Genomic DNA, 13,163 nt, shown 5'->3' with positions numbered 1-13,163 from the left:
GGAACTTGCTCCTCGATTTCGTCACTAACAACGGAGAGTGCTGTTGAGCTCGCCATTAATTTGCAAGCAATTTCTGCCCCAATATGGTTTCAGATTTGTTACAACTAACACATAATGGAAATATCAGGGTATGACTATAGCGCTGATAGTCTAGCCAGAATACACTTCAAGGAAAAACAATAGCTCACTTCCCCCAACCCTAGCCCGCAGGATAAAAATATTAAGGCATTTATCCATAACCGAACAACATATAGATCAGAACAACTGGCAGAAAATTGTTTTTATCAGCTATTTTTAAATGGAATATAGTTCCTCATTTAAAAATATGATTGCCTCATTATAAGTAAATAATAAGTCATACATCTACAAAACAGGTTCCCTAGGGAGATGGTGGAAGCAGATAGTGTTGATTCATTCAAATGCAAATTGGATGGATTACTTTCAGAAAATAATATTTTGGGATACAGTATACGAGTAATTTGAAACATGACATGTGGTAAGTGTAGCATGCTTGGAAGGAACAGGTGACTTTGGATCTATGGGGCTCAATATTAGCCCCAAAGATCGGGCGGGTTGTGGGCAGGAGGGGCAGACAAAATCGATGTTTTAGGGAGCGGGCAGACAATCCCGGCTGGAACCCGCCCATTTTTGCATTAGATTCAGGCAAATCTGTGTGCATGAGGACAGCAGTCGCCAGGAAGTCCCGTCCCCACTTAAATCCGGCGGGCTGATACTTAAAGGGGCAATGTACCTCAGTGAGGTACTTAAGGTGCTTTATATTTTGTGTATTGGACATTTAAAATGATTTTAACCTTACCTGGGCACTTCCGATTCATGCCTGGTAAAAGCAGGTGGGAAGGGCCGGATCATTGAAAAATACACTAAATAAATTAAATAAAATGACCTTTTCTATTGTAAACAAAAATTTAACAAACATACCTTAAAACCGATGTTGCCTGGACCCCAACCCCCACCCTCTGATCTCCGATGTCAACTGGACCCCCTCCCCCGCCGATCTCCGATGTCGCCTAGACCCCACCCCTGATCTCTGTCCCAACGGCCAATGAGGTTTTTCCCTCTCTCTTTCTCCCCCGCCCTCCCTCCTTCTCGGACGTGTAGCTCCTCTCTGCCAGGCGCGAAACCTGGAAGAGGCATTGATTGGCCTCATTAAGGTCGTGATCTGCCTACTTCCCTTCCAGGTTTCACACCTGAAAATCCCCACCGCTCTCCTCCCGCCGGCTTGCCTATGGTTCCCAGAGCTCTTCACCACTGGGCATTTTCCTCGCCTCATGTCTGGGTCTGTTATACATTAATTGATAGAGATTGATTGCTATGATTAGTCAACAACTTCCTTGTATTATGTGAATATTAGGATGGTAGAATGGAAACTAGATGGACCTTGGTCTTTTTCCGCCTAGGAATTCCTATGTTCCTATAACAATTTTAATGATTTGAATAAAATTAGCAAGGATCAAGATAGCATTTCTTCAGCCAGGCGGAAAACAATTATAACCCTGCAGGTCACTTTCAAAAACAACAACAGAAACTTGCATTTATATAGCATCTTTAATGTAGAAAACATTCAAGGAAGCTTCACAGAGAAGTAATGGATGCCAAACAGTAATGGAAGAGTCAGGAGAGAAAACCAGAAAAATTCGTAAAGAGCTCGGTTCAAGGAAAGCTTTTAAAGGTGGGGAGAAGGGAACAAGGCAGAGTGATTTTAGGAGGGATTTCCAGAGACCAGCTAAAAAGCTCTGGCACCAATATTAGGATACAGTGAGAGGAGATGCACAGGAGGCCTGAGTTAGAAGGGCAAGGGCTGGGATGCAGGGCTGAAAAAGGTTGCAAAGGCAAAGTGAAATGAGGCAGTGAAGGGATTTTTAAATGAGGATGAAAATTCAAAATTGTGTGTCATCATTTAGGTATGCATTTAATTAGCCTCTCTAACTGGCTATGTGCAATCATTAACAACAGCAAAAAAGTAGCAAAAAAGTAAAACTTTTGTTTATCTTGTGTTATCTGAAACAAGCAAATTTTCTATTTTGAAGTGGTAAAAAGCTGGAAAATTCCAGTAAGTTCTTTTTTTTGCCAGAATGCAAATGTCCAAATAATTCCACTACCTCAATCACTGTTAATGCACCTAGCAGGGTGCATTGATATAAATCTTTGTATAATTGACGTATACGGTATACAGGAAGGAGCCAATGGGAATCTGGGCCAGATTTAAGTTCTGGCTCAGACTCCTTTTCACATCTGTACTAATTTTAAAAATATACAAGCAAGCAGCACATTGGAACACCAACACACTGTGCCCACAATCCTCCACACGGTGAATTACTAATCACAGCCATGCCATCAAGGGGAGTTAGCTAGCATGGGCAATTGCTTCCCCTCAGGGAGGAAGGGATATTTTGGAATGTCCTTGTGCAACTTCCAGCTTTCAGAGGCCTTGAAGCAGATCACCCACGCTCTTGGTTATTAAAAAATAGAGAGACCAGCAGAAAAAAACAAGTGACTGTTTCAAAAAAAAATGTGGAGAATGAGAGTTTCTTTAACAGGGAGCAGCATCATTAACTGGAGAGCTTCTCTGAGGGCATGTAAGTCGCTGCAAAGACAGATCCAACATAAAGCCTCTTTATTTTCTTTTGTGCAAGGCTACAGAATTCTTAAAAACAAATCGTTGCCATGAAAATGTAGCAGCATGAGGTTAGAGAGACTGAGGCAGGAATTTACTGCATACTGAGTCGGGACAGAAGACAAGTCCAGGTACCATAGGTTTTATAAGGGAAGAGTATTTTGGCTGTTGTTTTTGAAAAACATGAAAGTTAATTCCAGTGCATGCCCTTTTCAGTCAATGACAAATCCAGCCAGTGTAGTGAATAATAAAGGGAACTAAACAAGAAACGTAGAAATTGGTAAGAGAAAATGATAAAGATTTACAAGGTTTATACCAGAACTGAGAGGTTATAACTATCAGGAAAGACTGAACAGGCTGGGGCTCTTTTCTCTGGAAAAGAGAAGGTGGAGAGGTGACTAATAGAGGACTTCAAAATTATGAAGGGGTTTGATAGGGTAAATGTAGAGAAGATGATTCCACTAATGGGGGAATCCAAAATTAGGGGTTATGAATATAAGATAGTCACTAATAAATCCAATAGGAATTCAGGAGAAACTTCTTTACCCAGATAGTGGTTACAATGTAGAACGTGCTACCATAATGAGTAGTTGATGCGAATGGAATAGATGCATAGAAGGGGAAAGAAAGATAGAAAGACTTGCATTTATATATCGCTTTTCACGACCCCAGAACATCCCAAAGCGTTTTACAGCCAATTAAGTATTTTTGAAGTGTAGTCACTGTTGTAATGTAGGAAACGTGGCAGCCAATTTGCGCACAGAAAGATCCCACAAACAGCAATGTGATAATGACCAGATATTCTGTTTTTAGCAATGTTGGTTGAGGGATAAATATTGGCCAGGACAGTAGCGATAGCTCCCTTGCTTTTCTTCGAAATAGTGCCGGGGGATCTTTTACATCCACCTGAGAGGACAGACGGGGCCTTGGTTTAACGTCTCATCTGAAAGACGGCACCTCCAACAATGCAGCACTCCCTCAGTACTGCATTGGAATGTCTGCCGAGATTTTGTGTCCAAGTCTCTGGAGTGAGACTTGAACCCACGACCTTCTGACTCAGAGCAAAGAGTGCTACTAACGGCTGACACCTAGATAAGTAAATGAGGGAGAAAGGAAAGGAATAGAAGGATATGCTGATAGGGTTAGATGAAGTAGGGTGGGAGGAGGCTCGTGTGGAGCATAAACAATGGCATAGACCATTTGGGCCAAATGGCCTGTTTCTGTGCTGTAAATTCGATGTAAATAAAAAAGAACCTCAAGACTAAATGATAAAGATGGATCATTGTTAGAGAAGGCAAATGGAGTTAAATTGTGTGGAGGTAGGGTAACTTTTCACTTCATTTATGTCTCAGTTAGCACTTTGGCTTAGAAAGCTGACAGATCCTTGGCTCTGCTTGATCTGGAAAATATCTGGCTCATTCACCCCTGATATGCTTTATTGCATCACCCAAACAAACAGTGTCATTAGTAAGTCTTTGGAGGCTGCATGTTTCTGTAAATAATGAAATTATATTCTCTCCCTTTGTAGTATTTTTCACCCTCTTACATTTTTTAAGAGAATGACAATGCAGCTGATGTTAAAGCATGAAGTGGAAGTTTCTATTCAGGCTAACGTTACAGTAGGCTAACTTGCACTGTTCTTAAAGAGCAACTGCAAAACTGGAGAAAATCCACATTCAGAGCTGTAGTGTAAATACAATTGAGTTGGACTGGAACAGAATCTCAGGGATTCAGATTATGCCAAACTTCATAAAAGAGAAATTCAGCCAGTTTGCAACGCATCCTGCATCTCAAGACTGGATTTTAGTCTATAACCCACGCTAAGTCAATTATTATTTGTGTAGTATATGGGAGCTATGTTATGTTATATTTGGTGATAGTACTGCAAATGTTGGCTAGGCTAAGGCTATGGCATAGAGAAGAAATCTGCACGGAAGCAAAATCTGGGCGGCAGAATTCACTATACACCACCAGGGAATATAGAAACATTCGTGTAAGAGGTTATAAAAGCTGGCATGTATTAAGGTATGAGATACAAGCATTATGAAAAGGAAATCACCGTTTCAGATCTATTAAGAGTTTTTTGAGGACGTAACTAGCAGAGTAGATAAAGGGGAATCAGTGAATATCGTATACTTGGATTTTTAAAAGGCATTCGATAAGGTGCCACACAAGAGGCAATTACACAAGGTGAGGGCTCATGGGGTTGGGGGTAACATATTAGCATGGATATGGGGATTGGTTAATGGACAGCAAACAGAGAGTAGGAGCACAACAACAACAACAACAACTCACATTTATATGTTAATTGTATCCATGTGATTTATATCAATTAGTGTTAATTGTATTCAGGTGCTGCATATCAATTGGAAACTCTCTTGTATCCTTTTATAAGAGAGCTGATCGAGGGTGTGGGGTGGGTGTAATGTGGAGCTCTGTGAATAAAGGTGTGGAAGCAACTGTAGACCAGGCTCTAGTAGTCTATCCTTCACCACCTGGCTATCCAGTTTATTACACTATATAGCACCTTTAATGTAGTAAAGCGTCCCAAGGTGCTTCACAGGAGCGTTATCAAACAAAACACTGAGCCACCTAAGGAGGTATTAGGACAGGTGGCCAAAAGCTTGGTCAAAGAGGTAGGTTTTAAGGAGTGTCTTAAAGGAGGAGAGAGAGGTAGAGAGGTGGAGAGGTTTAGGGAGGGAATTCCTGAGCTTGGGGCCAAGGCAGCTGAAGGCACGACTGTCAATGGTGGAGCAATTCAAATTGGGGATGCACAGAGATCTTGGAGGGTTGTAGGGCTGGAGGAGGTTACAGAGATAAGGAGGGGCAAGGCCATGGAGGGATTTGAAAACAAAGATGAGAGTTTTTAAATTGAGGCACCCTGGACCAGGAGCCAATGTAGGTCAGTGAGCACAGAGGTGATGGGAGAATGGGACCTGGTGCAAGTTAGGATATAGGCAACAGAGTTTTGGATGAGCTCAAGTTCATGGAGGATGGTAGATGGGAGGCCAGCCAGGAGACCATTGGAATAGTCCAGTCTGGAGGTAACAAAGGCATGGATGAAGGTTTCAGCAACAGATGAGCTGAGGCAGGAGCGGAGACCAGCGATGTTACGGAGGTGGAAGGAGGCGGTCTTGGTGATGGAGCGGATATGTGGTCGGAAACTCACCTCGGGGTCAAATAGGACGCCAAGGTTGTGAACAGCCTGGTTCAGCCTCAGACAGTGGCCAGGGAGAGGGATGGAGTCGGTGACTAGGGAATGGAGTTTGCAGCCAGGTCCAAAGACAATGGCTTCGGTCCTCCCAATATTTAGTTGGAGGAAATTTTTACTGATCCAGTGCTGGATGTCGGACAAGCAATGTGACAAATGAGAGACAGTGGAGGGGTCGAGGGAGGTGGTTGTGAGGTACAGCTGGGTATCGTCAGCGTACATGTGGAATCTGACATTGTGTTTTCGGATAATGTCGCTGAGGGGCAGCATGTAGATGAAAAATAGGAGAGGGTCAAGGATAGATCATCGGGGGATTCCAGAGGTAACGGTGTGGGTGATTTTCAGGTTAGCAGACTGTAATTAGTGGAGTGCCGCAAGGATCAGTGCTTGGGCCTCAGCTATTTACAATCTATATTAATGACTTAGATGATGGGACCGAGTGTAACGTATCCAAGTTTGCTGACGATACAAAGCTAGGTGGGAAAGTAAGCTGTGAAGAGGACACAAAGTGTCTGCAAAGGGATATAGACAGGTTAAGTGAGAGGGCAAGAAGGTGGCAGATGGAGTATAATGTGGAGAAATGTGAGGTTATTCACCTTGGTAGGAAGAATAGAAAAACAGAATTTTTTTTAAACGGTGAGAAACTATTAAATGTTGGTGTTCAGAGGGATTTGGGTGTCCTTGTACAAAAAGTTAACAGCAAGATAAAGATACAGCAAGAAATTAGGAAGGCAAATGGCATGTTGGCTTTTATTGCAATGGGGTTGGAGTACAAGAGTAAGGAAGTCTTGCTGCAATTGTACAGGGCTTTGGTGAGACCACACCTGGAGTGCTGTGTACAGTTTTGGTCTCCTTACCTAAGGAAGGATATACTTGCCTTAGAGGAGGTGCAACAAAGGTTCTCTAGATTGATTCCTGGGATGAGAGGGTTGTCCTTTTAGGAGAGATTGAGTAGAATGGGTCTATACTCTTTCTCGAGTTTAGAAGAATGAGAGGTGATCTCATTGAAACATATAAGATTCTGAGATGGTTTGACAGGGTAGATGCTGAGAGGCTGTTTCCCCTGGCTGGAGAGTCCAGAACTAAGGAGCATAGTCTCAGGATAAGGGGTCGGCCTTTTAGGACTGAGATGAGGATAGATTCCTTCACTTAGAGAGTTGTGAATCTTTGGAATTCACTACCCCAGTGGGCTGTGGATGCTCAGTCATTGATTATATTCAAGACTGAAAGTGATAGAGTTTTGGACTCTAAGGGAATCAAGGGATATGGGGATCGGGCAGGAAAGTGGAGTTGAGGTCAAAAATCAGCCATGATCTTCGTGAATGGCGGAGCAGGCTTGAGGGGTCGCATGGCCTACTCCTGCTCCTATTTCTTATGTTCTTATGTGCCTTTCCATATAGTCTCCTCATCTCCCCATAGAAACAATCAACCCACGCAACACCATCAGAAACTGTCACTAGAAACCCAAGGATTGAACAATCATTCAAATAAGCCACAAGACAAAACAGGTGCAGTAGATCATGAATGATTGGATGATGTCCAAGTCACACACCATCTTGACTTGGAAATTTATCGTTGTTCCTTCAACATCGCTGGATCAAAATCCTGGAACTCCCTACTTAACAGCACTGTGGGACAACCTTCACCACATAGACTGCAGCGGTTCAAGAAGGTGCCTCACCACCACCTTCTCAAGGGCAATTAGGGATGGGCAATAAATGCTGGCCTTGCCAGCGATGCCCACGTTCCATGGATGAATTTTTAAAAATCTCCCCGATGAGATGGACCTAGTAAATTTAAAACAAGATTTATTTTTATGTACCAAAGCAAACAAGAAACATAGGCATTGATTCTTTTTGAACCAAAAGAGTTCTTTTGTAAGAGTTTAAATAGTCATGCCCTCCACCCAGCACTGAAAATTCATACAAATCAGTGCTCCCAGAATCAACACTTAACCTTCTCAATAACCCACCATCCTCAAAAACATGTCAAATAAAATCACCTTCAACATTTCATCAATAATAATAATCAATAATGACAGATGCAAGTGGGTGGGACACCATCCTGAAGCCTTCCTTGTCACAATTTTTTGAAAAATGACAAAAGTGGGGTTGTGCTTGCTAGTGACACATGCACACCCACATTAGAATTGTGGCAAAGCTTGTTTTGCTGAATTTTCTGTAGCAAGCCTCTCCCCTTAATTTCAACATGCTCCCTGTGCATGGAAAGTAAGCACGTGGAGCGAAATCTGCATGCTGGTGGTCTGGGACTTGCAAGATTGGGTGAGCAGTAATCCTAAAGGGGAGTTCTGTCCGACTTTCTTGCACTTGGTGTACTGTTACGGAGTTTATTAGCTGGGAGAAGGTGTACAATTGTTCTGGTCAGCAAAATGCGAGCAAAGTGGGCATTGGGGCAGCCTCTTTTATTTAGCAACAAGTCCTTAGAGTACAGCTGCTGGAGGTGCAGCAAGAAGATTGGCCCTTTTTGGAACTGAAGGCCATACTTCATTTATTATTATCCTTCCATCCTTCGTTCACTTATTTAAACATGCAAGGGCTAACTTTGCTCAGCGTAGAATCATAGGATGCTGCAGCATAAAAACAGGCCATTTAATCTGTGTTCATGTTTTTCTTCACGAATTACCTAATTTAATCCTCCTGCTCTGCTCACTCCCCATGCCTTTTAATGTCCTTTTTGAAGCAAAGATCTAACTAAAATTATGAACTCTGTTTCATTAATAGTTTATGGCAGAGACTTGCACAATATAACCATCATTTGTGTATAGATTTTTTTTCTAATCTCCCCTGTGATTCTTTCTGTGATTATCTGAAATGTGGTGGGCTCTCTCGTTACTTTCTTCACGACCAATGAAAACAATCTATCATTATTTTTCTTATCATAGTCCTTCATAATCTTGAAGACTATGGATCAGGTCATCTCTGAACCTTTTGAGCTCGAGTGAAAAAAGCCCTGAATTCTCAAATGTTTTTTCACAATGACAACCCTTCATCCCTGGTAACACCTGAGTGAATCAACACTGCACCTCTTGCATTGTTTTTATATCCTTCCTATAATGGGGTGCATAAAACTGCACACAATACTACATCTGTGGCCTAACAGTCTTGCTTTTTACCTTCTTGCTTTTGTATTCTATGACTCTAGATACAAAACCAAACATTCTGTTTGCCTTTTTATGGCCTTATCTACTCGCACTGCTACCTTTAATGACTTGGGTATCTTCACATCAAGATCTCTCTGTTCTTCTATTCCATTTAAAATCTTACCATTTAAGGTGCATTTCCTTTCCTTATTCTTACTTCCAAAATATATTACTTCATATTATTCTAAATTGGGCTGCATCTGCCCACCCTTGCTAGCCTATCTATGTCCACCTGCAAGCTTTGACAATCTTTGTCACAATCTCCATACCCCACCCTCATCCCCCAATTTGATATTCTCAGCAAATTTCAATGTGGTCCCTCAGTTCCTAAGTCTTGATCATTTATGTGTATGTTAAATAAGAGTCGCCCCAACACAGACCCCTATGGGATACTACTTTCCACATTATTTCAGTCTGAGAAACATCTGTTTACCACTATCCTTTGATTTGTGCCCATCAAACATCACTCTGTCCATGTGACCAAATTTCCCTTAATTCCAAATGCCATTCATTATCTTTGCCATCAGTCTCTTAGGTGGTATGTCAGCAGGTGCCTCATGCACAAAATGTCTTACGATCTTGCCTCTCTTTGAAAGTACTTAGGGATGCATTGTAAGCATGGTTGTAGGGTTTAGAGCACATAATTAATATAAATTGAGGTACATAAATACTGAACTTTTTGTTTATCCTTTGTGTGGACAGTGATTGTTGGTAAAGTCTTGGAAAGGTAGCAAGTGTTGGAAGGGGGCTGAAAAATTGGCAGTTGAGTTTCAATACAGAGAATGTAAAGCATGTTCTGGGAGTTGGGGGGGGGGTAGTAAATGTATGGGTTTTCACAGCAAAAACAAAATTGTTCTGTGACATGATCTGTCCATTACTCGAAGTAGCCCTCAATCACTGAGTTCACAGAGTTATGCACCATTCTCCCCACCTTTAGATCAGCTCCCTCCATGTTGTCCTCCTAATTTTTCTAATCTCCTTCCTCTAGCATCCCTGTGGTGTGCTGGACCATAACTGGGGTGGTAGCATGAGCTTCATTGTATTTACGCTCTGCTGCTGTGTGGAGTTTCTAATTGGGTTCGTGAGCCATGGATGCAAAGAGTTGCTCTAGTCTCCTAAAAGCCACCTGTTCATTCTCTGCTGGCTTTCAAATAATACAGGGACCAAGGGCTGCTGCATTATAAAAGCATCAAAACTGACCTCTGGATAATGGGCATTAATGCACAGGATGATATGAAAAATAAAGGAGTATGATCCTTTCCTCTTCATCCTCTTGATCTATAACACCCTAAATTCAAGAGGAAGACTGCCAAGCAGTAAAGTTATGTGCCTTCTCCAGCTGGTGTCTCCTTTCCACTGGGAAAGTGATAAAGGATTGCCCCTGGCAAACATGATATCAGTCACTTGCTTTATAAAGGTCTGAATTGCAGACTGGCTTATCTGGCAGATGTCTTGGAAGGAGCCTGTTGCATAGAAGCTGAAAGCTGTTGTAACTTTCACAGCTATTGAAAGAGCCAATCCAGACTTTGAGGTTGCCTGTAAGTCAGCCTGCAGTAGACAACATAGCTCACAGTGACAGGGAGGCAGCAAAGACAGGTCTCCTCTGACATAGCCATATAGGAGCATTGTAATCTGAAAAGACGGGTCCTTGGGTATTGACTTGAGCAAATGTTGTTGAACTTGGACATTTTGTCCTCTTGTGGAATTGTCCCCCTCATCAAATTCGTGCAGCACAATGGGACAACCCAAAAGGATACCCATCCACCTCATTTTGTCAATTGCAATTTATAATGCTGCAACAAAATTAGGCCAGACAACAGGAAAGTCTTGCCTAGCAAACTGAATCATTTAGCAAAAATGCAAGAATGCGTAGAGCTAAGATAAAATTATAATCTGTTGAATATCGCAGGAGATAAATGCTCACTGCTAAAAAGAGTATGGTTCAACGCCTAATCAGACAACAGTGACCTTGCTTTAAGGATTAGTTCAAAGCAGGTCAGCCCTGACAAGTTGTCATGTGCTCATTTTATACAAACAAGGTGCACATTGGGTATGGAGCCTCACCCAAAGTCATAATAATCTATGTGCAACTTCACTTGAATAATTTTAGTTAAATTGGAGTTGGGTTTTCTTGCAGTACTGGTGCCTATCCCCACCCCCACAAATCACACTTTGCAAATTTCAGCATACTGCAAGTCAGGCACAAAATGTTGGGTGCCCAATTTTACAACCTGTGCACACCACCAGCAGGATTTTGTACTCCGAGTAAAGCCTCATAAAAATGGGGCTGTAGAGTGCACTTCAAAGGCCTGTTCCCCAACCGAAAGAAATGGGATTAAAAAGGCTTGTTTGCATGTCATAATCATGGAAAATGCTACGGAGTTTTATGCCACACAGTTTTATCTTTCCAGGTTGTAAAGGTGACAGTTATCATATTATATTATGTGCTATCATTTAACTTTGCATTGACTCCCCAGGTAATTTCAAAGTGGCCTTTGATCAAAGTTACTCCTCCAGATGATTAGTTAGTGTGGATATCTACAGAAGAAGCTGATTTGCCAAACATTGAAACCAATTTATCAAAGCTTCCAAAGTTTAGATAACTTGATGAACTGGCAAAAGTCACACACATAGCCAATCTGTCATATTATGTCATTGCCAAAGTTCCAGATGTTACTGAATCAAATATACATCTGAAAAGACAGATTTCTTGGCATTACAAACAGTTGGACGGTGAATAACTGAAGCAATGCATCTCAGGACCCTTGATTTAATGAACTTTGTGGTATCAGGTGCTTGGCTTTTATGATGTTTAATTTACTCTTTTTGCATTAAATGAGAGTTAATTGTTCTCCTGAGGTTTTAAGTACACTCGAAAGAATGCACAGCCTTACTTGGTCCAATTTCTTGGAGGCTGGGTGCATTACAGCTAATGCACAGCTGAAGAGTCAATCTGAAAACATCCGATATAATGCTAATGAGGCTCTTGTTAAGCTGCTAATTACACACTTAAGAAGCTCAAACCTACAAAAGTTGACTACTTCTGCTGTGCAGAGCTGATGCCTCCAGTGCTTTTTGTCCTGAATAGCACAGGCAAAAGTATGGGAAACCTGATGTACCCAGAAAACCCTGCATTAACTCACGTCGACAACGGCAAACTTGGCATTTTTACTTATATTTCAACAAAGCCTTTTTTATTATTTGTCAGAACACTCCTTGCTGTGCTTTTCATATGGTTTATTATCAACAACAACAACTTGCATTTATATAGCATTTTTAACGTAGTAAAACATCCCAAGGCACGTCACAGGAGCATTATCAAACAAAATTTAACACCATGCCACATAAGGAGATATTAGGACAGGTGACCAAACGCTTAGTCAAAGAGGAGCGTCTTAAAGGAGGAGACAGAGAGGTTTAAAGATGGAATTCCAGAACATAGGGCCTAGGCAACTGAAGGCACGGCCACTAATGGTGGAGTGATTCAAATCAGGGATGCACAAGAGGCCAGCATTGGAGGAGTGCAGAGTTCTCGGAAGGTTGTCGGGCTGGAGGAGGTTACAGAGTGTGTATATATATATATATATATATAAATAGGTCTGTAATTTTTCAAAATTGTGAGGATGAGATCATATAATATGCCTCCACTGGAAGTAGATGGTCAGAATGAAAAATTTTATTCACCATCCACAGGAAATGGAAAGAAATGTTAAAAAAGAAAAAGACTGAATATGTTGCAAATCTAAAGTAAAAACAGAAAATGCTTGTTAGCAGGTTTGTTCAAGTACAGACCTTTATCAGTTCTGAAGAAGTGTCTCTATTTGAAATGGTAACCTAATCTTTCCTGCTTACCAAAAGGGGAGAAGGATAAACCTGCAGGCCAGTCAGTCTAACATCAGTGGTGGGAAAACTACTAGAGACCATTGTGAAGGACAAAATTAATTCTCACTTGGAGAAGCATGGGTTAATAAGGAACAGCCAGCATGGATTTGCTGAAGGCAAATTGTGTCTGACTAACCTGACTGAATTCTTTGATGAAATATCAGAGAGGGTTGATGAAGGTAGTGCAGTAGATGTTGTATATATGGACTTTCAAAAGGCACTTGACAAAGCACCACATAACAGACTAATTCGGAAAATAGAAACACATGGATTAA

This window comes from Heptranchias perlo, chromosome 28 (assembly GCF_035084215.1).
Source record: "Heptranchias perlo isolate sHepPer1 chromosome 28, sHepPer1.hap1, whole genome shotgun sequence".
In the NCBI taxonomy this organism is placed as follows: domain Eukaryota; kingdom Metazoa; phylum Chordata; class Chondrichthyes; order Hexanchiformes; family Hexanchidae; genus Heptranchias; species Heptranchias perlo.
This window is presented reverse-complemented; position numbering follows the sequence as displayed.